The sequence below is a fragment of the Hyla sarda genome, chromosome 9 (assembly GCF_029499605.1).
Source record: "Hyla sarda isolate aHylSar1 chromosome 9, aHylSar1.hap1, whole genome shotgun sequence".
NCBI classification, from domain to species: Eukaryota; Metazoa; Chordata; class Amphibia; order Anura; family Hylidae; genus Hyla; species Hyla sarda.
In genome coordinates, this window is record NC_079197.1 from 137,302,286 (window position 1) to 137,328,186 (window position 25,901).

The window sequence follows — 25,901 nt, forward strand, 5'->3', positions numbered from 1 at the left end:
ACAACAGTCATTTTGTATGCTGGTGAAAATAAATATTGAGGTGAAAATCACATAAGAATTGTGAGAAAACCGTCACACACAGGTACAGACACTATATTATGAAGTACACTAACTATACAGCCCCTGTAGCATAGTCAAATAACAAAAAATCCTGGAATACCCCTTTAAGTCATTGCCCAACCCTTTCGAAACATGAAACATCCACGTTAAAAAGAAAACACAGTTGCGGCACTCACCACTCGTATAATTTTCATAGCTTTACTGCAATGGGTGCACATAGATACATGCAGTGGGGGGCTGTGGACAGACAACAGAGAAGTTCCAGGGACTTTCTCTAGCTAGCACAGTGTGTCAAGGCGTCTAGGTGTGTATTTAAAGAGTACCTGTCATGATCTTGTAAATTTTATAATCCCAGTTCACTGCCCCCATCATGATAAACCACCCCCTGCCTTTATTTTCTGTTATTTTTTAGTTTTCTACCTTGATATTGCTCTGTATTTTCGGCTCAATCTCAGTCAGATTCACAGACTGGGAAGGGGCGTTCCCCAGCAGGTGTGACATCATCTGAAGCCATACAGGGGAGAACTTCCTCCCTCACTCTGCTACCCACAGGCCACAGCAGTTCAGTGTGTGAGATGAGCTTTGATTGGATAAGGCTGCACCCCCCCCCCCCCCCCAGTACTTCAGACTGCATTTCCTGGTTTTGGACTTTTGCCAGGCCAGTCTGTGCAAGATATGGGGGAAATGTTCTCTGTACAGGTAGTGCTCTGCCTAGTGGCAACTTCTTTAAACACAAATAAAACATAGAAAACTTAATTTTTTTATGTCATGGATACATAGATAAACATTAGAACACAAAACGTAACAAGTTACATAGAACACTATAAAAATGAACTCCTCAGTCTCTAGGGGGTGTTAACCCTTTTTAGGCTGGCAACAAATCCACATAGGCAAATCAGAGTGTAAACTAGGTGTGTAGTGTGGCACATGATTGGTGATTATACACATGTATTGAAGCAACCTATCTAAACTATGTTGCTGTTAATGTTATGCTTGTAGAATGAGCACTGTCTATTAGTGATGAACAGCAAGGGCCATATTCGAATTCGCGATATTTTGCGAATATATGGACGAATAGACGTCCTATGTTGGCGAAATTTGCATATTCGCCATGTTAGTTCTTTTTCCATGCAAAAATTTTCCATGCGAAAAATGTACCACTACAGTTGTCCTTTACGATAAAGGGGGGGGGAGGGATAATGGCAAAAGGGGATCAGAGGGAGGGGGAAATAATGGCACAAGGACATAAAAATGGACGGGGATAGGGGGGGGGGGGAGTATTACACCACTCCATCTTTATCCCTTTGTGCCATTATCCCCCACCCCCTCTGATCCCATTTTGCGATCATCTGATAATGGCAAAAGGGGAACAGAGGGAGGGGGAAATAATGGCACAAGGGGATTAAGATGGGGGGGTGATGATTAACCCCCCCCCCCATCTTAATTCCCTTGTGCCGTTATTCCCCCCCTCCCTCTGATCCCCTTTTGCCATATCGGATAATTATGGCACAAGGGGATTAAGATGGAAGGGGGAATAATGGCAAAAGGGGATCAGAGGGAGGGGGGAATAATGGATTAAGTATCGCATTAGTATAAAGGTAAGCACACGCCATTATGAAAATAAGTAATTTCATGACTTATTTTGTCCCCGGATACTGCTTGCGCAGAAGTTCCGCGCAAATTTACACGCAAGGGGTACCCGAGGACATGCTTTCACCCTTTTAGGGGTACAGTGGTGAAAAAGGTTGAGAACCACTGTTCTAAAGCAACTCTTATCTTTGGTTCTGTTCTTATTAACCAATGGATGGAACCTAGAAACAACTTCAGTTCTCTTATATCTCTCTTCAAATATTCCTTTTTGATTCTCTCTTTCACATAGCTTTTTTCAGATCTTCTGCTTGAACAGTAGAGATCCCCTGATTATTGGTCATTCTTTTCAGGCGCAGGAATTGGGAATAGGTAACGTTCTTCATAACATGGCGGGGGATGGGAGCTACGAAAATGCAGCAGGGAATTTCTAGATCAACTTTTGTTAAAGCCTTGGGTACAGAGACAACCCTTATCCACTAAGATCTTGACATCTAAAAAATCTTATTCTCTATCTCCAAATACATATGTAAATAACATATTGAGATTGTTTGTGATATTAAGATAATGTAGAAAGTCTCTGAATATGTCCTCTGAGCTCTCCCACACCACAAGAGCATCATTCACGTAATGTAGGAAGAATTTATTGTGTTTGGTAAATGCGTTGGCCTCAGAGAACACATTACTGTATATACATTTAACCAGCAGTAGAGAATGGACCTTAATGTGCTTGACCAGTTCAGTCTTAATGATCTAAATAATTTACGCTGATCTTTATAACGTTCTATGCAACTTTTTATGCTTTTGTGTTTTAATGTGTATCTACCGTATTTTTCGCCGTATAAGACGCACTTTTTCTTCCCCAAAACTGGGGGGGGGGGGGAAAGTCGATGCATCTTATACGGCGAATACACCCCTATCGCGGCGGTCCCTGCGGCAATCAACGGCCGGGGACCCGCGGCTAATACAGGACATCACCGATCGCGGTGATGCCCTGTATTAACCCTTCAGACGCGGCGATCAAAGCTGACCACCGCGTCTGAAGGGAAAGTGACACTAACCCGGCTGTTCAGTCGGGCTGTTCGGGACCGCCGCGATTTCACCGCGGCGGTCCCGAACAGCCCGACTGAATAGCCGGGTTAGTGCTTACAGGACACCGGGAGGGACCTTACCTGCCTCCTCGGTGTCTTCTCCGTTCAGGGATCACCTGTATGGCCGGCGCTCTCCTTCCACGTCGTCGCGTACGTGCGTCGGCGTGCGTAACGACGTGATGGCTGCGACGGAGAGCGAGGATACCCGGCCGGCAGCAGAGACGTTACAGAGCGACGGGGACACGGCGACAGCGATGGAGCGTCATCCAGGGCAGCGGTGACGGGTCCGGAGCGGCGGGGACACGTGAGTATTAAATCCTATGCAGTGGTCTTCAATCTGCGGACCTCCCGATGTTGCAAAACTGGGAGTTGTAGTTTAGCAACATCTGGTGGTCCGCAGGTTGAAGACCACTATTGGGTTCAAAATCTTTATTTTTTTAGATTTTGCCCCTAAAAATTGGGTGCGTCTTATACGCCGGTGTGTCCTATAGGACAAAAAATATGGTATGCAATGTGTGTCTATGTGTTCGATAGGTGGATTTAACTTTGTACCTAGATAGCATGGCACAGTGTGCTGGCTAGAGGAAGTACATGTTGACGCATATAACAGGTGTCCCAGGAATGGCTCCGGTTGTCTGTCTGCATGTATCTATGTGCCTATTGCCATAGAGATATGAATGTTTTTTTTCTAGACTGGTGAGTGCCGCAACTGCATTTCGTTTCTCATGTAGATGTTTAATATGTATCACTCCAGAGCACTATTGTATGAAAAGCACAAGTGTTCACATCATCTAGCATTTGTCTAGAAAGTATAGATAGTGACTAGAAATGTAGTTCTAGATCAGTATCTTCTGTGTTTGTGACTTTATAAACAAGATCCAGTTATCAGCCCACAGTCCATCAGTCAGCAATATTTTGGTAATTATGCTTCTTAGGCTGCATTCACACCATGATTGCAGCCTACTGTTGCCGGATCCGGCAGGGGGAGTGGAAAACCGGGCACTCCGGTACCCCAGCCGGACTGGTGCCGAAATCCATTCACTTTAATGGGCCGACCAGAGTCAAACAGTAACTCCGGTCGGCTCATTTCTGCCCGTATCTGGTTGTGTGACCGGACCTAAAACCGTAGTATACTACGATTTTTGGGTCTGGTCACAAAACCGGATACAGGGCAAAAATGAGCCAACTGGAGTCACTGTTTGACTCTGGTCGGCCCATTAAAGTGAATGGGTTTCAATGCTGTTCTGGCTGGGGTATGGGAGCGCCAGGTTTTCCCCTCCCCCTGCCGGATCCAGCAATTGTAGGCTGCAACCGTAATGTGAATGCAGCCTTATAGGGTTTGCCCCTGCTTGATTGATAGTCAGCACTCATCTTCCAATGCCAAGCCCTGTTTCCAAATCTCACACCTGCACCCAATTTGTATGCATAGAGCAGAAAAACAGGGCCCGTCTTCTAGCTCACTGTCAATCTAACAGGGATAGGAGGGGGAGAGAGCAGGCGTTTCAGCCCTTAGATATACAGGGGCTCAGGAACACCTCTTTGACACTTGACACTAAAAAAATAAAAGCATTTTTCTATGTTATGGAGGCACAGGCAGATATATAAAAGGTACCATGTGTCTCCTTGTGTTAACAGCTATCTAACAGAGTCAGCAGTTTGGAATGTTAAAAGCTACCCCTGGGATCCTCACCTGTTGGCAGAATGAGGGTCCACTGACCCGTATGAAAATTAGTGAACAGAGGTCCGGTCATATTTGCATGTATCTGCAGAGTGGGCCCTAATTCGACACTGGGCATATATACCGGCACACTGAAGGTACTGATTCTCCTTGCAGAAATCCAGCTTGTAAAGGGTCTTTACTGCATTTCTCACTGGGGAAAAAGTATGCAAATGAGCTCTCCCCAAGGACAGATGAATGGCTCATGGATAGCAGGCAGCAGGGAGATTAGCGGTATACATCTCTGCCATTGACTAAGAGGGTGGGATATTAGATGGATAAGATTAATTGGAGGACTCACTAATCTATACACAATTCTATTAGGATATTGGTAAGACGGAGCTCATCTGCCTGGGATCCAGAATCAATATTCTGATCCAGTTCTGTCTTTTATGACACATGGGATATCTACCTCCAAACAGACAAACATGTGAACTCTACCCAATAAATACATGTAAAATACACATATATAAAGATATTCCATAGATTTCAGGCGGTTATAGATCAGTAATTTACTATATATATATAAAGATGATGAGGACGTGCCTAGACTGAAGATATGCATGTATATTTAATTATTCTGGTCTCAGAGGGGAATGATTCATTGTTATTTGTGTCTGTCGTGTAGCACACTCCTTAATCCTCTCCTTCATAGAGTCGCTGAAAGGAAATGATTTTTCTCCTCCTCTTGGCCACTGGAGGGGTTAAGGATTGAGGACAACGTATTGGCAGGGCACATGGCTGCCTGTATAATCAGAGTCAGGGATGTGCTATTTAAAGCCAAACTGACAGGCTGTTCACCTGCACTTAACCTAATAAACTGGGTTATCGTGAGAGTGAACAACATTGAAATGTGGGGTTACGTATGTGAATTATTCCCTGAGTTATTCGTCTTAAGTCTGCTTGTTTTATTGTATAGCTCTGCGCAATTGAGCCAGGGAGCCGGCTAGCCATGCTCCCCTGCCTCCTGCATATTCCACGCTCTGACGCGTCCCCATGATGAAGATGCAAAATAATTCCCTCTTATGTCACTAGGATTTTAGAGCCTGCACCTGCACTCAGCTCTGAGCAGAGTGCAGGCATCAGTAGGCTTATTCATCAGAGGGCCTGACCGAAAGGGGAATATGGAGGAAGCAGGGGAGCTCGGTGAGCCGTCTTCCCACCTCCATTACGCAGAGCTGCGCAATGGAACTAGGAGACTTGAGACGCATTAATTCTGGGAATATTTCATCAATTCAGTCACCTCGCATGTTAATGCTATTCACCAGCACTATAACCCAGTATATTGGGTTTAATGGAGGTGAACAGCCTGTCAGTTTCACTTGAATGATTCTGTCGACTGGTTTCTTGGCTAGTGTTTTGTTGGTTTTACCCTTGTTTTGGCTCTTGCAGTCTTACTTTGTTATGACCCTAGCTTATATGCCTTCCCTTCTGACTAAACCACTGTCCCACACACCAGTTCTATGCAATCTCTATTACCTTACTCTGACATGCCTAACTACACTTTTGGCTACTTTCCCTTCCTGTCTGGACATTGCAACCAACCACCATATTCTTTCATTATCTGCATCCCTGGCTCTGATTTTAAGAGTGTTGAGTTTTTATTAGTGTAGAGTGTTGTATTAGACTTGCAGGAATCCACTTTATTTACTATGGGGACACACAGGTTGGGAAAGTTCTGACTATCTATTTCTTGGTGAGAATTTTTCAGCCATTTCAGAATTTTTCAGCCCTTTTTCTGCCGTTTTGTGTAAATTCAATAGTAAATAGGTTGAGTTGTAAGAACACATCCAATTTTTTGGATGACCACACCCCTTCTGTATGTGACCACACCCTTTTGGGGGGTTTGTCAGGTTTGTAGGCTTCTTTTGGGGCACAATCTGACAAAAGTAGGTTGAGTTTACAATAATAAATCAGGGCCATTTTCTTGCTATAAACTTGCCATTTAGAGCCACTGCCCTTAAAGGGGTACTCCGGCGCTAAGACATCTTAGCCCCTATCCAAAGGATGCACCACTGGGGACCCCCGTGATCTTGCATGCAGCACCCCGTTACAATTAGTCCCCGGAGCATGTTCGCTCCGGGTCTGATTAGTGGTGATCACGGGGCTGGAGCATTATGATGTCACGGCCCCGCCCCGCGTGACATCCCGCTCCGCCCCCTCAATGCAAGCCTATGGGAGGGGGCATGACATTGTGGTCTTGCACAGTGCTGCATGCAAGATCACGGGGGTCCCCAGCGGCTGGACCCCCGCGATCAGGCATCTTATTCCCTATCCTTTGGATAAGGGATAAGATGTCTAAGCACCGGAGTACCCCTTTAACAACTGTTGCTCCAAGTATTCAAATGTATTCTGGCTCCAACTACAGTATGCTAAAAGTTCTGCAGGAAGTTACACAATGAAGCAGCATAGGACATCAAAGTCCTGGAGCCAGCTGAGTGCATCAACTCCAAACACAGTCATGGGAATGGGGGTCCTATTGGTGAATCATTCTCTCACTGGGTATGGTTGCAGAAATGTAATGAAATAAAAACCATATTATACACTTAATGGCCCAGATATAATAAAACAGTCTTTCATAAATAGTGTAAACTCAAACGGGCAGTTCTTTAAATGCACCAGATTTATCAGGGTGTATCAGGTGGATCTGAAGAGTGTCTAGTCTAAGTTTAGACCAACGAATGGTTGGTTTACTTAAAAGCCATAATTTTGGTGCTATGGTGCTGAAGCTATGCTATTTTTATCCAAAGCCACACCTTCTTTACAAAAAAGCCACTCCCATTTTGTTGGACTTTATAAAAAATTATAAAAAATGTGGCATAAGTCGTGTAAAACATGTTTTTGATCCAAGGTGCACCAGAATTCTGCCACATTTGCAACAGTTAATCTAGGCTACAAGTCATATGACTCCTTCATATAATAAAAAAAAAACAGTCAAAAACAAATTAACTGTATCTTATATTGAACTCAATTTTGTTGTATTTTTGCAGATAAAACAATGCTGACACTTGCATAACTAATGTTGTTGCATAATAGTCAGCATAGCTGTACTGAAGACTCAAGACAACGCTGCTTACCTAAACATGCATGCTGTTCAGAAGAGATACTGGATAGGATTATGTAAGAAAAAACAGACCAGTCTCCATTCATGGGTCTATCATGTGGACATAAGATTGACAGCAAATCCAAACCAAAAAACAAATGTTTACGGACGGCACAACTATGGATACTCAACAGGAAAACAACATGTAATAACTTCCGAGACTGGAATGACCCCTTCTTTGTGTCTTCAAATGTTATAAGGTTTATTTGAGTTTGTGCAATCACGTTGAATTTTAATTTAAATTCCGTGCAGCTCTGTAGGATACCCCATAGCAACCGCGAATGGTTATCAATGTTAAACTATTCTAGCATAAGCGTCCAGTGATTGTCTCTCTCCATATATAAATAGAAGGTCCAGTGCCCCCATAGACTACATCCCGGAAGAAGCTGGTATAGCGAAATGTTGGGTGTCAGAGGTCCTGGTGTATTTCTATTGGGTAACTACTGTTTTGCCACCATGCAATAAGCACACTAGAGTGACTCTCTATCTGGGGTCACCTAGCCCTATTTTGATTTCTGTGTCTGTGAGCTTTGATACCTCCACTATGGGTCAGTTGCACTGCTGGTTATTAGGCTGGCAGTGAACACTATTTATAGTATTGTTTTGATACTAATGACATATTTGTATAACCCTGGGGACCTCAGTCTCTGCACCATGCAGCCTTACCTCTGATTGTAATTCTTTTCATGATCATGTTTTTACTTGTTTTTTTAAACCTATGTCTATTATTGTAGTTATGTTCAATAAAGTGGTTTGAAGTATATTTGATCCCTTTATGGCTCCTTTTCTCTGTATTGTTAAGTACTTACCTGCCAGATAGTAATGGACATGTTAAGGAAGAATTCTTGCTTGTCTTGGGGCTAAATGGTTGTGTTGTAATTCCACCATGACGTTGCTGCTTTCTTTTTGTGAACTGGCTATTTCCTGTTGGAGTTTCCTCTCTCCAACTACAAGTTCCAGGATCCCTTGTTTGTTAGCATGAGATTACTTTTGTCCCTCCCAGACATCAGCCACCCCACCCACTGCAGCACAGCTGAGCTCCCTTGCATGTCTGCTGGAGCAAAGATTACTGTAGAAATGAAAGTCACACTTCACCACTTTAGTTTTCTTATGCTTTCTTTAGTAGTTAATGTTTCTTTATACAAACAGATGCGTAAATCTTTAATGGTATAACAAGTATACAAAAACAGATATCACCCTTAGTGCACACTAGACATGCTCGACAGTCCTCAGCATTCGGATTTACTTCACCCTCTCCACGGGCATCCTGTAGCTGAAGTCCTTCCTCTCACAAAGGGGTAGACAGCTGAGCAATCGTGTTTTTAATTGCAATTTGTCATTTGCCAAAGTTTTAATACACAGTCTCTCGTTTCAGAATTGAGTTCTTACGAGAGGTGATGTGCTATGTATTGAGGTGGTGGGAGCACGTTAGGGATACTTGAGAAAGGGGGCATCTCCAGCGATTGCTCAGCTATCTACCCCTTCGTGAGAGGAAGGACTTCAGCTACAGGATGCCCATGGATAGGGTGAAGTAAATCCGTATGCTGAGGACTGTCGAGCGCGTCTAGTGTGCACTAAGGGTGATATCTGTTTTCGTATACTTGTTATACCATTGAAGATTTACGGATCTGTCTGTATAAAGAAACGTGAATTACTAAAGGAAGCATAAGAAAACTAAAGTGGTGAAGTGTGACTTTCATTTATACAGTTGTCTATGGATATGGAACTGAGCCTCCATTTTTGATCACACCATACCCTAGTGCCAAAAGGTTTATACAATATTCAATGCTGGAGCAAAGATCACATAGGATTGTGAGACCAGCCATCAAACACTGGCATCGACACTAGTTTATGGACTACACTAACTTTACAGCCCCTGTAGCACAGTCAACTAAAAAAAAATCCCAGAATACCCCTTTAACATGTAGCTTTTTCATTACCAACAAATGGAGAAGGTCATTCGCTTCCCTTTTTTGTATGAGGAACTCGCTTTTTTGTGCCAATCTTTGATCGCATAAGCAAATGACTTAATTACTTTGCAGCACACACATAGACGCTGATCTCATTGAGGTCCATTAATGATGAGACGCCATGAAACTCTAGGCAGACGGGAGCCAGACTTTTACTCATATCTCACCTTCTGCCTGACAGAACTATTTTATTTTCGGAGGAGAGAAAACTGTGCGCATACTGACTAACGGAGGGCTGATACAAAATATACAATGACAGGAGGTTCTACAACAACAGACCAGGTCACCGCCACTTCTTAATAGACCTGTCAGCAAACTGTTAATTTCTCATGCAACACTGCTTGGCCTAGAAACCTTCTCATTTCAATCACTGCGCACTAATAAAGTAATTACGAAAACACAATGAAATGACTACAATTCTTAGAAGCTCCAGATTTATCACTTATCTCTCTGAGCTATCAGATTGTGACAATGCCAAGAACATCACTTGTAATTACTTTCAAGTCGGCGAAAGCTTCAGCGAAGAAAACTCCAATGTGAAATTCCAGATTTTGATACAGAACCAGATGTAGATGTGTCTCTTGTATATTTAAATGAGTTTTCCAAGCTCATTAAAGGGCCATTGAAACAAATGCAAATTGTCTTGAATGCAATGGGTTCTAGTTCAAAACAAGGCAATAAGGAGCATCACAAAGCTGCTTCTTAACATCTTCTTCTAAATGTTCTTGTTTTGATGCTTAGGAATTTGCTAATAGTTTATTTTCCGCTAGTCAGTGTTATTATGATGTAGAGCGGGACGTGCGAAAAAGAGACCAAGGATCAAAAGTGATCCTGTCTGTGTTGCAATAATGGGACTTAGCTGGCTACAATATTGACGTGGGGACTTTGGCACGTAACAGTATTATCAGCCACTAGCTGGGTTCTAAAAAAGTGTCTTTTAATAAATGTCACACTCCCATGAAAGGAAGGCAGAGCTTGTAGGTGCACCGCAGAAACAGATGCTCAAAACACTGGCTATACAGTCAGATCAGGTTCCGGTTGGGACCTGGACTATGGGGGCAGCATAGAGATAGAGACCGCTATTTGCAAAGTGTCAAGTTGTCTAGAGATTCTCCAATGTACCTACATAATTTCCAGCTGACATGAACCTTGTTGGTCCACCTGTTTGGCAAGTTTATACATATCCACAACCAGTAGGTAGACATCACTGCACCTCTGGGATCCATCCAAAAAGTGGATTCTTGTAAATAGAGTATGAATCTTGCTAGACTGGGGTGTGAAGTCTAAGGAACTCCTGTTCCAGAGAACACTAAAATTGTCAAATTCACCACTGGTGCCCTGTGGTCTTCACAGAGGAAATCAGGTTCACACTGAGCACATGTGACAGCCCTCCATGTGCTTGCCAGAGGTAGCCTGACTGCCGTTAGGTACTGAGATGAGATCCTCAGACCCTTGTGAGACCATATGCTGGTGCAGTTGGCCCTGGGTTCCTCCTAATGCAAGACAATGCTAGACCTCATGTGGCTGGAGTGTGTCAGCAGTTCCTGCAAGAGGAAGGCATTGATGCTATGGACTGGCCCACCCGTTCCCCAGACCTGAATCCGATTGAGCACAACTGGGACATCATGTGTTGTAGGAAGGTCATACGGGCACGTGGAGGCCACACACACTACTGAGTCTCATTGTGACTTATATTAAGGACATTACATAAAGTTGGATCAGCCTGTAGTGTGGTTTTCCACTGTGATTTTGAGTGTGACTCCATATCCAGACCTCCATGGGTTGATAAATTTGATTTCCATTGATAATTTTTGTGTGATTTTGTTGTCAGCACATTCAACTATGTAAAGATGAAAGTATTTCATACGATTAGTTCAGTCATTCAGATCTAGGATGTGTTATCTTAGTGTTCCCTTTATTTTTTTGAGCAGTGTATATCAAGACTAGCTTTAAATTACTTGATAAAAATGTCTTAAGTGCAGAGTACCATTTCTCTGTAGTAAAAATACTACAGCCGCACCCTGCTCGTGATGTCTCAACCACGCCCCCTCAATGCAAATCTATGGCAGGGGTCGTCACACCTCCTCTCATAGACTTGCATTGAGGGGGCGTGGCTGTGACGTCATGAGCCTCCACTTTCCGTGCATCGGATGTCTGGGGTGCCGCAGCCGAGATCTTGGGGTCCCCAGCAGCGGTACCCCAGGGATCAGACATCTTATCCCCTATCCTTTGAATAGAGGATAAGATGTCTAGAGGCGCAGTACCCCTTTAAATGGGTACTCCACTGGAAAACTTTTTTTTTAAATCAACTGGTTCCAGAAAGTCAAACATATTTGCAAATTACTTCTATTAAAAAATCTTAATCCTTCCAGTACTTATCAGCTGCTATATGCTCCACAGGAAGTTCATTTCTTTTTTAATTTCTTTTCTGTCTGACCACAGTGTTCTCTGCTGACACCTCTGTCCATGTTAGTAACTGTCCAGAGCAAGATAGGTTTGTTATGGGGATTTTCTCCTACTCTGGACAGTTCCTAAAATGGACAGAGATGTCAGCAGAGAGCACTGTGGTCAGACAGAAAGGAAATTCAAAAAGTAAAGAACTTCCTGTGGAGCATATAGCAGCGGATAAGTACTGGTAGGATTAAGATTTTTTAATAGAAGTAACTTACAAATCTGTTTAACTTTCTGGCACCAGTTTATTTAAAAAAAAAATGTTTTCCAGTGGAGTACCCCTTCAAGGTGCTGGTTTGAATGTCTAGTCCACTTAAAGTGTATGTATACTATCCCAACCAGTCTTCTTTTTATAGCTTAAATGCATTTAAAATAAAAGCTTACTTTCAGTAGGTAAGCAAGCAAAAAGAGACATATGGGATGGAGGGTGACTACAGGATCGGAGTGCAATGGGTTTGTTTGTACTCTGTAGCCAAAGAAATATATAAGTCTGCATAGGAGCTGTAGACAAAAGTGGGAGAAGGGGTGAGCTGAGGGCTCGGAGACTCTTGCAAATAATCCAGATATGCAGGAATGGGGGCTTAGAGGATGTCCAAGAGGCCCAGATCTCAGCCCCATCCCTGAATAACTAGATTTTTTGCAACCGTCTCCCAGTCCTCAGCTCATTCCTTGATGACCATAATATACAGTGACCCCCTGACCTACGATGGCCCCGACATACAATCATTTCAGCATATGATCACCTCTGAGAGGCCATCACATGGTGAAGGCAGCATCAACATACGATGCTTTTGTATGTCGGAGCCATTGCATAAACGGCTATCCGGCAGCGCAGACTGCTTCAGCTGCCAACGGATAGCCGTTTACGGTGCCCTGTGAGCTCCGGTGATGATCACTTACCTGTCCTCGGGGCTCCGGCGCGTCCTCTTCAGGATCCCCTGCATCGTCGCCGCTCTCCATCGTCGTCATCACGTCGCTGCGCACGCCGTCCCGTCATCCAATAGGAGCGGCGTGCGTAACAACGTGATGGCGGCGACAGAGAGCGCGGATGCCGGGAAAGCAGAGGCCTTGCTGGAGCGTCGGGGACACCCCGGGGACGCGGCGACAGCTATGGAAGGCGACATCCCGGGCAGCGGTGACGAGCGGTGACGGTCCGGAGCGGCGGGGACAGGTGAGTACAACTTCTTCTAACAGTGGTCTACAACCTGTGGACCTCCAGATGTTGCAAAACTACAACACCCAGCATGCCCGGACAGCCAACGGCTGTCCGGGCATGCTGGGTGTTGTAGTTTTGCAACATCTGGAGGTCCGCAGGTTGTAGACTACTGTCCTATACTTTACATTGCACGGATCCCTCAACATACGATGGTTTCAACAAAAGATGGTCCATTTGGAACGGATTACCATCGTATGTTGAGGGACCACTGTAACTATATATATCACTCTGCCTGTTTGCTTTCTGTACCCCTATGTTTTCTGACTATAAATGATTGTAATTATAATTTTTTTTTTTTTTTTTTTTTTATGGCTATTAGCAAAGTTGCCTTATTTTTTTTATTATAAAAGCACTGGAACAATACAAAAAATGGCTGTATAAGCGTGGATATTCTTTTATCTCTGAGGATTGGAGACAGATAATTGTTCCGTCCACATTTGCATTCCTACCGTTCTTCTTTCAATATGGAGTGTTATCTTGCCATTGGCTCCAGATGAAGGTCCCATAAAACCACTACTCATTTTTTTTAATTTTATTTTTTTAATAAAGCATTTACCTTAAATCCTGGCTAAGCCCCAATGCTATTGTGCCCCTGAGCTCCTGCTGATATATGGCTAGAGCTCCTCATACAGTGTGCAGCCAGGCTCTCCCTCCTCCATCACTTTATGAAGTGTGCCTCGGCAGATAAGAGTCGGATCAGCGCTAATGCCGCTGGTTGATCGATGGACTCTGGAGCCATTTGAGGAGAGAGTAGGCCGGGATTTTTTATTATATATCATTATTACTGATAACTTTGCTAGGGCCAGAGACGGATGGCCTCCCTGTTACCACCAACAGCTAATACATTTCTAAATGGGGATGAGTGAAATGAACCTAGAGCACTGCTTATGGTCATACACAGGATAATTCTAATTATGCCGGAAGAAGTGTCAGATTATTAGTCTTTCCGAATAATTGGTGTCTACAGAGTATTCCCGTAAAAAAGAAATGACTTCTGAATACAAATCCCTTTGATGTTATCTGTTTCATAAAGGGGTTGTCCGCACCTAGACATCTTATCCCCTATCCAAAGGATAGGGGATAAGATGTCTGATCGCGGGGTGTCCCGCACCGGAGGCTCGTGATGTCACGGCAACGCTCCCTCAACGCAAGTCTATGGGAGGGGGCGTGACGGCTGTCACGCCCCCTCCCATAGACTTGCATTGAGGGGGAATGGCCGTGACGTCATGAGCGAGGCGTGACTGTGATGTCACGAGCCTCCGCCCCGCATCGCCAGTCATCCGGCACAGAGTGAAGTTCGCTCCGGGCACCGGATGTCTGGAGTGCCGCAGCCGAGATTGTGGGGTTCCCCAGTGGCGGGATCCCCACAATCAGACATCTTATCCCCTATACTTTGGCTAGGGGTTAAGATGTCTAGGGGCGGAGTACCCCTTTAAACTGGCCATACTTGTCAGATAGCCAAATGCTTGATCAGTTGACAGCTATCTCTTATGATCCCCGTCCATATACCTGCACACTTGGCTCGGCCATGTAAGTATGTGTTCTGAATGGTGAGAGGTAGGTAAGCCATTAGAGACATCCCTGGTGGTGGCTGACCTCCTCTGAGAGCAAAAGGATAGGGCATGCTGAAATCCAACTGCCCGATCTTTCTCTCTCTCAAAATCTGCTGTGGCGAGAGGGTAGGGAGCACCACATACACAGTCCTGCCAAAATCAGTGCTCAGTGGAAATGAATAGAATGTTTCTGGCAGATTTGTCTATTCATATGGTAAAACAGAACTGTTAGATATATTACTGTATAACTAGGTAGAGCTGCCATTTGAGAGTCTGGGTAAGCTATCTGGGGTCAGGATCAGTGTCAAACTGCTGTAAAAACACTAGATGTATACGGCCAGAATACAAGAAACAAGCTGTGGTCAGTGGTCGGTACACAGATAACAGCAATATGGAAGAGATACGCATGGTCAGTACTCAGCGCGAAGTCGGCCCGTACACAAATATCAGAAATATGGTTATAGCGTAAGAGACAAGTGCGGACAATGCTTAGCCAGAGTTTAGTATACAGGGCAGTGGAGATATTAAAGTGGTTACCATATCTTATTATTTTTAATTAGAAAAAAAAATGTTTTAAAATAATAAACCAGCACTTGGTCATGGTTAACTCTGTAAAAGAGTTCAAAAGGGGTCTGGATGCATTTTTGCAATTTTTACCTCTAGTATTAGTTTTTTTTTTTTTTGCCTTCCTCTGGATCAACTCAGTAGGGACACATTAGGGATATAGGTTGAACTGGATGGACTCTGGTCTTTTTTCAACCTTATGAACTATGTAGCTCCCCTTTTTGATCCTGCTCTGATCCCCCGTTCAGACTCCCATCAGCACCCTGGTCTTCCTTTCGGAGTGGAGTCAATCAGCGTACTGTCACGTGCCGTACTTCTGGCAACATAGCTCCTGTCAGTGACTGGTGATGCCCAGAGTATGACACATGACCATCGAGGCCACTGAGGCCAAAAGGAAGACCAGGATGCCGATAGGAGCCTAAACAGGGGGTCAGCTTGGGATCGGCAAAGGTGAATTATTGCTAATTTATTATTTTAAAGCATTTGGGGCTATAAAAAAAATACCACAAAATGGATGAACACTTTAAGGCTAGAGCCCAATAATTTCACAATTAGAGAGTGGAAAGATCTGCCTTATATAGTAGAGGTAGAGCCAATCATGAAAACACTAGGTATCTCTAAAGACAAGGACCTAGATAATGCGTTCAGAATGGGAGCTGTCCAGCAATCTCAGCACTGGAGAACAGGAGTTTGCATTTTGCTACAGTTCCCGAAAACAGTGATGCTATTGCCTACACCGTAAGGTCAGCTGACAACCACAGTTAGAGCTAAAATGTGGACCACATGAAGAGTCATCTACGCTTTTTAAGCAGTCATCTCATATCATAACAATGAAGGATAACAATAAAAAAGTAACATTTCTAGTATAAAATTGGAGGTAGCTACCATAGGATCACACCATTGACAATATATGATCCCCCTCCCTGCAGAGTGACAACTAAACATACAGCATGCTCACTCTTAAAGAAATGAACATATTTATCATATAATGTATTTAAATATAGTGTTATAAGAAAAAATTATAATTCTTATACACGTGACTTATGTGGACAGTGCATGTTATCAACGTCCATACTTACTGTGCAGCAAATGCTGTTCTATTCAATCTACTACTGTCACGGATATTCTTTCACTATTCATTTGAGACTATCAAGGTAATCTAAGGCAGTGGTCCCCAACTCAGGGCTCCAGACCCACCAACAATATAGGTTTTTTCAGTTACTCTATTGGAACAGAACAGAAATTTTTTTATCCTGGAATGTTGGTTGGGCTTTAGGACTGGGTTAGGGACCATTGATCTAAGGTGTTATGCCTACAGCATAAGGTGAGTGTCATTGCTACATCATGTGGTGTATCCTCCCACCTGTTTTTTGCACCTGAAGCCATCTATAATATGTTTTATTCAGTGTTCAATAGAAGTCAATGCGTCATATTGTTATTTTTATTTTGTTCTCTTATGGTTTTTGAGCTCCAACGGTTTGGGCTAGCAGAAAATGAGTATATCCAAGGCTCACTTCTTCTAAAAAGATATATTTCATATCCAGCAATACATTTCTGGGTACTAAGGAGTCCTTTGTCAACTGTTTTCTTCTGTCCAGAGGCCGGTCCTGGGCAACAGAGCTAACCTCATAATCATGTACGGGGAAAGTAATACAAATACAATTTTACAAACATATTTTGACTGGGATTATTTAGACCCACAGGCCAGATTCCCCTCCGTCAAGAAAGATTGAATTTCTCCAATAGAAATATCTTTTGACCTACAAGGTGCATTTGGCCCTGTCTTATGAAAGTCAACCTGGTAATTCGAAGAAAAATTTCTTCACCAGTCAAAGAGAGGAGCACATCACAATTCACAAATGTTCTCTCTCCAGCACATGGAAACTGTAGCAAATTGCTCCATTATATTGACATATTGCCAGAGGACTCCGTGCAGATCGTCTCTGGGGACGTGACGTAGATCTGCGGTTCTCTGGATGAGTGGGTAGAGAACGGGTAGAGCGGTGTTTTTAGTAGCACATGTGCTGGGGAATTCTCTTACCAGCGTTGCCAAGTAACAGCCTTCAGGCAGTAGAAATAAATAGTTAGGTAATTCAGTTTATTTTCAATGTTAATTGCCTATTCATTATACTGATAGCAGAGGATGCGGATAGGGAGAATAGATTAGGTTCAACAAACACTTTCACATCAAGACGAATGATGAAGGCTTTATAATCCTGTCACCTTGGGGTATAAATAGAATTGACGGAACCATAGCCGCTGGAAAAATAATCCATATTTATTTTACAGTGCCAGGATTTTGTATTCTGATGTGTGTGTGCAAGTGGTATTGTTTCCTTTGAAAAAGGCACGGGGAGTTTATGGGAACATTATCGATTTATGAATGCTAGGACTCGGGAGAGAAGAACGGTTGCAAAGGCTTTACTGTCACTTTCTAGGTAGCTTCAAGCTATGTACACTAACCACACACTAAAATAAAAAAAAATAATAATAAAAAAATATATATATATATATATTGAGATGTAGCAGCGCTGTGTTTGTCATTAGATGTCCTACTAGCTGCCTTACTTTACACCAAAAATTGGGCACAATTTTTGCAACGAAAAGATAAGTTCATGCCACAGTACCCTTTCCCACACACCCATGCTGTCTTGTCTATCAAGACATAAAAGTGTTTGAAAACAAAAGGGGTCTCTAAAGCACATTGTAAATGCGGTGCACTGAAAGTACACCAGTTAATTGACATAATTCCAATTCATTGTTTAATTTAAAGCATACCCATCATTTCAACAGATTTTTTAAAACCTACTTGTCTTTGTTTGAATAACTCTTTAGAGTGGTGACAAGCTGATCATAGGGCTCTCACTGCTGTCATTGAACCCCTGACAGCCCCCTGAATGCTCACAGCTATTTCTAATTTAGTACATACACAGTTACTTCTTCCCTTACTTCTCTGTCTAATCACAGCACATCACCTAGTCCTTACTGCTAAGCCATGACATAGTGCGGAAGAAGGTGCACTGGATTGAACAGGCTGGCACTGTGCTGGACTGGTAATCTACACAGCCCACTAATGTAAATTGCATGTGAAAGAGAAGGAGTTAGCAAGAATGGTGTTACACAAAGCAATGCACTGAGGCTGAACACAGAGTAAGGGGGAAATTAGATACAGGAGGCAGCACTGCGTACATACAGAACAGCAAGGAAGGGGTTTTACTAAACACTGAACGGATGCTGCTGGGATGTGAGAGAAGCCCTGATTTCCCTTTGAGAGATAGTTTAGATCTTCTGAGGAATGGAGACAGGCTCACAGATTGCATGTACACAGTCTCTCTTTCTCTCCCTCTCTCCAGCACATAGCAGTAGATAAGCTCTTTCCCACCTCCTGTGTTCTGTTTTGCTGTGTCTGTTACTAGAGGCAGATTTCTGTAAAAACAGACAGTGGACAGCAAATTGCAAAGTAGGAAGACACCATGTGGCCAAGACTTTAAAGCTGTTTTCTACAGTAAGGAATTTTTTTTGGTGAATGAAGTTATTTACAAAAATGTTAGGGATCCCATAGACTTGACATCACATGATTGATATGACATTGACTATGTAAAGAGGTTCAGAACTCTGTGCTGATAAGTTTTTCAATCTATCTTTGTAATGGTTAGAGCTATATTTTGTGATACAGAGCTCCACATTCCCTTCATAGGCCGTGTATTAAAAGGCTACATTCTGACTGATTTTAGAGACCAGTGTAGGTGGCTCAGGGACTTAGGGTATTGTATACAGTTTTATTATTGAGTTCACGGTATGAAATGTATGGAATATGCACATAGTGGTGGCTGTGGGCAGTCGACTGAAATGTTAAGTTCTGACCATTATAAAGATACCTAGAGAAAGTATCCAGCACAGGTTGTTAAACCTAAATGTGACTTAGTAACCTGCTTTCACCCTGATTTCAGATCTTAAAACCATCATCCCTACCATACTCCTTTTCAGACACGCCAACCAATACTAGATTACTCCACAAATCAGCGTCAAGCTGGATAAATCACATTGCTGGAAGGAACTGGATGCTGGTCCCTGTGCTTTACAGAAAACTAATTTCCTTGTAAGGTGTGTAACTAACCCGGGCATATGAGTTTTTTCCATTGTGATTTAAGATAAACTGTTTTCTAAATCAATAGTATACAATGGTTGGGAAGCTACACACTACTGCAAAATTAGGTTTGTCCAAACCTTGCCGAGGTACTGAGAGGCACTATACCCGTACTGCCTAATAACAATAAATAATGATAAACGAATCAGACCTCAAGGAAAGGATGGTTAGATTAAAGGGGTATTCCAGGAAAAAACTTTATTTATTATATCAACTGGCTGCAGATTTGTAAATGACTTCTATTAAAAAATCTTAATCCTTCCAATAATTATCAGCTGCTGAAGTTGAGTTGTTTTTTTCTATCTGGCCAGAGTGCTCTCTGCTGACATCTCTGCTTGTCTCGGGAACTGCACAGAGTAGAAGAGGTTTGCTATGGGGATTTGCTTCTACTCTGGACAGTTCCTGAGACACGTGTCATCAGAGAGCACTTAGACAGAAAAGAACAACTCAACTTCAGCAGCTCATAAGTACTGAAAGAATTATAATTTTAATAAAAGTATTTAACATATCTGTTTAACTTTCTGGGGCGAGTTGATATATATAAAAAAGTTATTTTTTCCTGGAATACCCCTTTAACTGTTAGGTTGGTGTTGTTGTTGCGTAGTTTAAAACAACTGTGGGATATAGCTGGTATACTGAGTGCTTTATTAATTGATACAATGAGTGATGCAATATTGGATGTAACCAAATTCCCAAGCAGGGCCCTTGTTATAAGAATGGTATACTAGATGGTATAGTAACAATAAAGCATGTATACATTAAAGGCGTTCTACTACGGAAAACTTTTTTTTTTTTTTTTTTAAAGCAACTGGTGCCAGAAAGGTAAACAGATTTGTAAATCACTTCTAATTGAAAAATCTTAATCCTTCCAGTACTTATTAGGGGCTGTATACTAAAGAGAAATCCAAAAAAGAAATGCATTTCCTCTGATGTCCTGACCACAGTGCTCTCTGCTGACCTCTGCTGTCCATTTTAGGAACTGGAGAAAATCCCCATAGCAAAAATATGCTTCTCTGGACAGTTCCTAAAATGGACAGCAGAGGTCAGCAGAGAGCACTGTGGTCAGGACATCACAGGAATTGCATTTCTTTTTGAATTTCTCTTCAGTATACAGCCCCTAAAAAGTACTGGAAGGATTAAGATTTTTTAATAGAAGTGATTTACAAATCTGTTTAACTTTCTGGCACCAATTGATTTAAAAAAAAAAAAGTTTTCCACGGTAGTACCCCTTTAAAATAGGTAAGGTGGGAAATAGAATAACATAAAATAAATATAACATAAAATGCCATTGTTAAAGGGGTCTCCCCAAAACGCATCTGGTCTTGCTCACAGACTGCACTAGTCTGGCGGTGCCACCTTCACCTATTTAAAAAATAGTTGCAGTGCAGGAATATATGTGAAATAACAATAACAGATGCAAACGGATGTTATCCATTTGTATCCGTTTGGATCCGTTTTTGTTCAGTTAATAAACCCCCCAAAAACTTGTTTTTGTTCTGAGCATGCTCAAAAAACGGATGACATTAAAGGCTCATCCGTTTTCCATAGACTGCAATGTTAAATTTACTGTATCCGTTTCTCTCCCATTTTTTGGACGGAAGAAAAAATACTGCATGTGCCGTTTTTTCTGCCGTCAAAAAAAAAAACGGAAATTAGTGCAGATGGGTACAAACGGATTGTAAAAAAAATCCCATTGACATGAATGGGATTTTTTTGAGCCGTTTTGAATCCGTTTACAGCCTGCAAAAAAGGAAACAAAACGGGGATAAATAAAAAGGAGACAGACGGCCGTGTGAACGCAGCCTAACCATTAATCTAACCATCCTTTCCTTGAGGTCTGATTCGTTTATTGTTATATATTGTTTTATAAATCACACAATATGAAGGATGTGAACTTTTATAAGATCTACAGCTTGTAGCAGTCAGAATTTCTAACAGTGATTTTGAGGGAGAGATCGATCCAAACAAGTCGACATTATAAGCGGTTCTTCTGTCCTTCTTTAGTAACTGTCATTCATGTCTAATTCAAGGATAGAAAAAGATGTAATGAAGCTTGGGCATTGAGCACCAGACAGAATGGTGGTCTACAGTCATTCTCCAGATTACAGTCATGGTGGCACCAAGCATTCTGATGTTAAAGGGGTTTTTGTTGGCTGTTAAACTCAACACATTGATGGAAGGACAGCAAACATGTTCATCCACAGCTCCATTTTAGGTCTTCCTAACTGTAGTTAAATAGAGAGAAAAAAATGAAAGGTGTATTCCAGGAATGTCTTGTATTTGACTATGCTACGGGGGCTGTAAAGTCAGTGTAGTTCATAATATAGTGTCTGTACCTGTGTGTGATGGTTTTCTCACAATTCTTCTGTGATTTTCACCCCAATATTTATTTTTACCAGCATACAAAATGACTGTTGTCTCGGATTTTTCCCAGGTTGCAATGCGGCCGAGACCTAACATCAATAGTCAGCTGATGACAGGGAGCCTATCTGCTTCAATGGGTGGAGAGAGCAATCTGCAAGTAATGCAACAGCTGGAGGCACCCTGATTGAAAACCACAGGTCTTTTGAATGGATGCAGCTCATTTATGTTTCAATGGGTGGGGTGGCTGATGTGTGGGAGGGAGGAAAAGGGAATTGTGGGATTTGTAGTCAAAAAAAGAAAAGACAAACAGGAAATATCAGTTAACAAAAAGCTATCCACAGTGTTAGGTAATCTCACAACATAGCCATTTAGCCCCAAGACAAGTGCAGATCCTTCCTAAGCATGTCCATTACTGTCTGCCAGGTACATACTAAAATGACCTTATGGTGGAGAACCCCTTTAAGGACTCTGCCACCCCCTTCTAGTGATTGTGGGGAACCAGCATTGTTACCCCCAGTGGTCTTACAAATATCACCCATCCTATGGATAGGTGAGGAAGGGTATTTGTGGGGAAATAACATTTGCCTGGTAGGCCCTGTAACTCAGCCTCCTAGTTCACAAAGTGAAATGCATGAACTACAATAGAGACTAAGAGCAGAGTAAAAAATAAGAAGCTAGCTTCATATGTAAGTGCAGGAGGACAGCTTGGATAAGAATCTCCTTTAATTGTTGACGCAATAACTTGTTTTTTGCTTCATTGTGGCTTAAAGAGGAACTGAAAGCTTGTTGATCCGCACTAACCTTAATATATTGATATATTGGGTTATAGTGCGGGTGAACAGCTTAAAAAAGTGAAGAGTTCTGGCTATTTATATCTTTTATCCTATTGAGCAGCTCTGTGCAATGGAGGCGGGGAGCCAGCTCCCTCAGCTCCCCCTTGCCCCTGTAATGTATATTCACTTGTTCGCCACTGCCTTCCAGGTGAAGCGAGACAGAGCGCTCACCCCAGACTCCCCCCCCCCCCCCCCCTCCTTCAGGCTCTCACATCCTAGTGAAGTGAGTGTGATGACGTTTGAATATTCATTATGGGGACGGGCCAGGCAGGGAATATTGATGTGGCAGGGGAGGCTTCCCGCCTCTTCCCGCTTCCATAGAGCAGAGCTGTGCAATAGTAAAAAAAGATATAAAGGGCCATAACTCTTGAATTACTTTACCAATAAATGTAAGTAACCCCTCTTTTTAAAGTTGTTCATCCACACTGTAACCCAATATTTTGGGTTTAGTGCGAGTAAACAAGCTGTCAATTTCTCTCTAACTATCTTTATTTTTACTCGGGACATGGCAGATGGGGGAGGCTCCTACTGGAGTTTACTTGCAATATAAGACAAAATGAAATCAAATGAAAGAAGGAGACCAGAGGGAACATTTTCTATGCCTAGTGTCCCTTTAAACCGAGGATGTTTATATTTATTCATACTGTATCATTTGATGGCTGCAAATTTTTGCTGCATAGTTACCTTGTTTATGTTGCTTGTAATTTCTGTTCTAATTATTTTAGAGGTGGTTAGGCAGCTTAATTAATATGCATTTTTACATTAATACAATAAATTATTGTTATATTCCTTCATTGCTACATTTAGTTTTGCTGTTTAATTATGCTAATTGAAGGATGTTTTAAGTAATTATGTGCAGCCAAAAGGGACCAATGTCTGACTGAACCACAGTCTGTATACTTTTCTTTTCCAGAAAGTGCATCACCTATTTTTTATTTTTCTACTAATTAAAATACATACTGAAACATCATTTTTTTTCCATTTTTTTATTCTGTTGTTATTTTGGTACCGGCCATCTCGAATGTGCAGTGAACAGCATTTTCTAAGATTTGCTTTAAAAAAAAGTGACCTGGACATAAGAATGATTGGGAGAATGTAGTGAGGATGATCTGTGACCTGTGTGGAGATCACTGTGCAGGTTATTGGGTCAGCTATGACTACCACCTATTGTCACTGGTGTTATCCTGCATTATCTGCTTACAGCTTTATAACAGGCTGCTCCTTTCCATAATGTACACTTCACAATCTGCCAAGTGACCCTACCCGTTATTATAGACTAAATGGCAGAGCCCCTTTCTAAGCCACATCAAATATTTGCATACATCTGAGGCATGACAGGTGGTGTTGATGGTGTCCAGTTAAGGATATTTACTTTTGTCTCCAGTTAGTAAGATTTGCTATGGTGTCTGGTTAGACACTGCTCACATCTATACTGGACGTTCCCTTTAAAGCTGCCATCACATTTTCAGTTGTTTTTGCTGGGAAAAAGAGGGCGACATGCAGCACTAGTTTTTCCATCAAAATAATGGTTACCTCTGAAAAACATGAAAGACCCTATTATAAGTCAATAAAGACCATTGGGTGCTGCTGGTGTATCCATCATAACCAATAAGGAGAAAGAAAGTAGGGAGAGAGAAAACACACAGAGACGGTGCTCCAATAGTAAAGATCGTAGGGGACGCGTATCAAGGGGGTACCCCTCTTCATCAGGTTCATGTTGAACCTGACGAAGAGGGGTGCCCCCTCGAAACGCTTTGTTCCACACCAGAAATAAAGCCTTTATTAACCATTTCGGCTCTGTGTCCATGCTCGGGCGTGCGCCTATCCAGCAACAAGTCGGATTTTCATCGGACATCTGGCTAGCCCTGCCAGGCTACCCAGATTCCACATCTGTCATCATAACCAATAGTCACAACATAGAAGTGAACATAGCCTTGCTACTTACATCATTTTTCCTTTGACTTTAGCTATAATTCTGACTTCTGTATACAACAGTAACTAAAGAGATGAAAAATATTAATATATTATATAAGTGAAGGGTGGCGGAATAAGAATTTGTGGGGAAGGAAATGGAAATCTTTGAGTCGAATGAAGGAGCTAGTTGTGTTTTTGTTTGTATAGTATAGAGGCATAGTTGAGGATAGGCTAGCTGGTGGGGCATTTATCCAGGAGCCAGTTGTGAGGTGTCAATTAGCTGCTCTGCCTTGGCCAGGATATTTTGATACAGAGGTAGAATACTGAATCTTTAAAGGGGTACCCCTAGACATCTTATCCCCTATCCAAAGGATAGGGGATAAGATGTCTGATCATGGGGGTCCTGCTGCTGGGGACCCCCACGATCTCAGCTGCGGCACCCCAGACTTCCAGTGCACCAGGCAAACTTCACTCCGTGCCGGATGACTGGCGATGCGGGGCTGAGTCACGCCCCCTCCCATAGACTTGCATTGAGGGGGCATGGCCATGATGTCCCAAGCAGGGCACGGCCGTGACGTCATGAGCCTTGAGCGCTCCAACTGTGCACCCAACGCTCTAAATAAACGCCGGGTGCAGCTTGGAGATCGCGAGGGTCCCCAGCTGTGGGACCCCTGTGATCAGACATCTTATCCCCTATCCTTTGGATAGGGGATAAGATGTCTAGGGGCGGAGTACCCTTTAAACCAGCTGAAGGAAGGTCAAACTAGAGGCCTGGGGTAGAATTTGGGACAATGGGTTAAATCTTGGAAGGTTTTATGTCTCGGGATTCACAGATGACATACTGTTTTTCTTGAAAAAAAAACTGTATGGTTTTCTCATAAAATGAACGTTTTTTACTTTCTGAATTCTGGCCAAAACAGCAATTTATTGAGACACATTTAATTAAGGTTTTGGAAGAAATGATTCATTTTAAATTGTTTTCCCTCAAAGATAATAATTTTATTTCCCAGGGAAGTGCGAACGTGACATGATAGTGTGATGGCAGCTGGTGTGGAGACCTTCACATCTACTTACGAACCATCGTCATAGAATTTTACACCTGACAATGCATCATTTACAGGTTACTAAGGGGGTCCCGGCACCATGTAGTAAACACGCAGATAATAACCAATATAATATACAGAATCAGAAGATATATGCCCCTGGGACCATACAGATGAGAATATATACCTGTAGATTCCACCAAGAATTTAAAGGGGTACTCCGGTGGAAAACATTTTTTTTAAATCAAGTGGTGCCAGAAAGTTAAACAGATTTATAAATTACTTCTA

The 25,901-nt window shown here is 42.5% G+C and overlaps 1 long non-coding RNA gene across 1 annotated transcript in view; it reads right to left on the reverse strand.

The window, feature by feature from the left end:
- Positions 1-25,901, reverse strand: part of LOC130291160 (uncharacterized) — a 65,315-nt gene that overhangs the window by 20,258 nt on the left and 19,156 nt on the right. Inside the window, exon 3 of the long non-coding RNA XR_008847809.1 lies at positions 24,602-24,654. This is a non-coding gene — a long non-coding RNA (uncharacterized LOC130291160). The remainder of the gene's footprint in view (positions 1-24,601; positions 24,655-25,901) is intronic.